The sequence below is a fragment of the Lolium rigidum genome, chromosome 5 (assembly GCF_022539505.1).
Source record: "Lolium rigidum isolate FL_2022 chromosome 5, APGP_CSIRO_Lrig_0.1, whole genome shotgun sequence".
Taxonomy (NCBI): Eukaryota; Viridiplantae; Streptophyta; class Magnoliopsida; order Poales; family Poaceae; genus Lolium; species Lolium rigidum.
This window is the reverse complement of record NC_061512.1, coordinates 189,004,125-189,006,849: the sequence shown is the minus strand read 5'-3', so window position 1 is coordinate 189,006,849 and position 2,725 is coordinate 189,004,125.

Sequence of the window (2,725 nt, the reverse complement as noted above, 5' to 3'; positions counted from 1 at the left end):
TTAGTGGTGTTTTCTGGCGACGGTGAATGGTGTTCATACTGCTAGTTTTTCGACTGTGTTTATGGGGCATATAATTCAGAGGGCAGTTTTGAACAATACGATACTGCAATGGTATACAATCCTGAAGCTTTTCTTATGAGCATGGGGGAGCATCTGTTATCCATGTTTTGGCTCAATTTCCATGTCAAGTGCACTACACGTTGGATCTTGAATGAGCCACAAGTGCTGGGATGTACCAGTATGGATGTTTATGGTTTGAGTCATCAGGCTCATGACTGCTCTTTCTTCTTCCCTGTCACTGTTGGATGCAATAGTGCCATGGAGTCTGGTATTCAGCCAAAAATTTCCTTTGTTAGTGACAAATCCGAGGTGATTTTCGGTGCATGCTCACATGGACCTGTAAGTCCATTTGCCCAGTGGCTGCGGAGTCATGTTCAGCTGATTTACCAAGATCAAGACAGTGGCCTTGAAAGTCTATGCAAGCTAGATGTGCAACTATTCACTGACCCTCTGTTGTCATCTATCTGCTCGTTGGAGTTTCTGCAACTGTTTTCAAGCTATGGTACATTCATTGCTTCAGTTTCCTCTTCAGTGAACGGAGTAGTGAAGAGCGATATTGCTTGGCGACTGGCCGGAGAATATTTTGATGTCAGCACAGCAGTGCAATTCTCTGTTGTTGGTGAGCAGTATCTTCTTACTGGGTCTGCTGGCCTATTTTTGTTCACCAAATTATGGGTACAGGATTCATCTTCCATTATTTCCAAGGGCATGCTGCCTGGGCACTACCCATCTTTGTTACTTTGAAGGTGAGCCTGTATGTTCTAGCAAGGGTATCCTCACAAGAGTGCTATCTGAGAGCTCACTGCTGCCATGACAATTTGAAGGATTTCCATCGACATGCTATGCAATGTTGTTGTTGCTGTACTTGAATCACGATCATCTGAATCCCTACATTTGGTATCCTGCCCTCCACTGCACAGCTACATCACTGATGCAATTTTGCATGACCATGTATGACAACCAGTGCCCTTCTAAGGGGATCAGATATGGTGCTTCCCTCAAGTGCAACCATTATAGATGTTATCCTGGAGTTGACCTGATATTTTCTAGTGGAAATCTAGGTGGATTGGCATTCCCAGATCATTCAAACTCTGGAGCACCCGTTTTGGTTCATCATTCGAGAAGATTGGAACTGTTACATTCAGTGTGATGATGGAGATGGTATAGTCACAAGGAAGCAGCACACAGGTGCAACGCATGGAATTACCATGAGATCCAGGCGGTTTATCAGTAGCATCGGCTTGGGGACAAGCAGAATTTCAAGAAGGGAGGGATGTTATGACCCTATTCCTACGCTACCCATATTGGTACCTAGAACGGCCCAAGGCTGGCACATGGGCCTGGCCCGGCAGTGAATCTCAGGAGCAGGTTACATATACCAGGGAGGAGGCAACGGAAAGATCATCAAGGATCACGAACGGAACGGCGGCGGAACTTCCTCTCCCACCTCGGCTCTGATTTCTCACCCCCCTTCATGCTTGTTCTTGTAATCAGCTAGCAAACTCCAAATATCCTGTACAACAACAACAACATTGCATAACATGTCGATGGAAATCCTTCAAATTTATTGTCATGGCAGTAGTGAGCTCTCAGATAGCACGCTTGTCATGGTAGGATGTTTGCTTACACCGAGGCGTCGTGGTATAAAGGAGGAGGGAGATTGGCGATGAACTCCTTGCGGCCATAGTCGGCGGTGCAGTGTTATTGTTCTTGTCGATGGTGTCAGCCATTCTGGCTCTGGCAGCGCCTGGACACACTGCAACTCGCCATAGCTGCACACAAGTGGTGCACCTGCCTCTATGAGTCCCGCTTGTCCTTGTTCATGGATTATCCTCTAGTGTCTTCTTCAGCCAACCAGCCCTTTCATGCTGGCCGTGAGGTGGATTGCCAACTCTTCCATGTACTCCTTCTTGGGTTCCTCATCAACATCAGCCTTTTTTTCCTCATCTGAGGCTCCGGTGGCAGACAGGCCTCCCATGCCCATGGCAACATTGGCTAGCCAAAAGCCCAAAATTCCGAAGCTCCTCTAGAGTCCAGACTCAATCAATATCGTCGATCAATCTATGGGTACCACTACCTGGAGACCTTTGCGAAGGGAAACATCCTCCCGCACAACCCACGACCGAACACCACGTGTCCTCACGGGAGCACAGCAAGCGAATCCGGCCGCGCGCGACGCGTGACCGAGTACGTATACGCTGGCCACGCGAACGAGTACGCGCGGCGCGCGCGCGAGAGCACGCGGGCACGCGGCGGGCTCACCCATGCATGGCGAGTACCAATCCTATGCACAACGAGTACAACTCTCGCGCGAGTACTTCCTGGACGCGGCCTTCCGCTGTATTCGTCCAGCGCGAGTAGGTGCATGCGAGGGCCTTTCGATGTATTCGTCCAGCGCGAGTACGCGCATGCCTCGCGTAAGTACAACCGGGCAAGACCGATTCATCTGGCTAGCGATTAGCGTGACAAAAAAAATCAAGTACACCTCGCATGTACAGGCGAGTACAGTTACATACGACACACGATTACAGTTGTGTAGAAGCACGAGTACACTTACACACACGAGCGAGTACAAGTACACTCACGCACACGAGCAGATACAGTGGCACACACGAGCAGGTACAGTCACGCACAACGCACGAGTACAGTTGAACACACGAGCGAG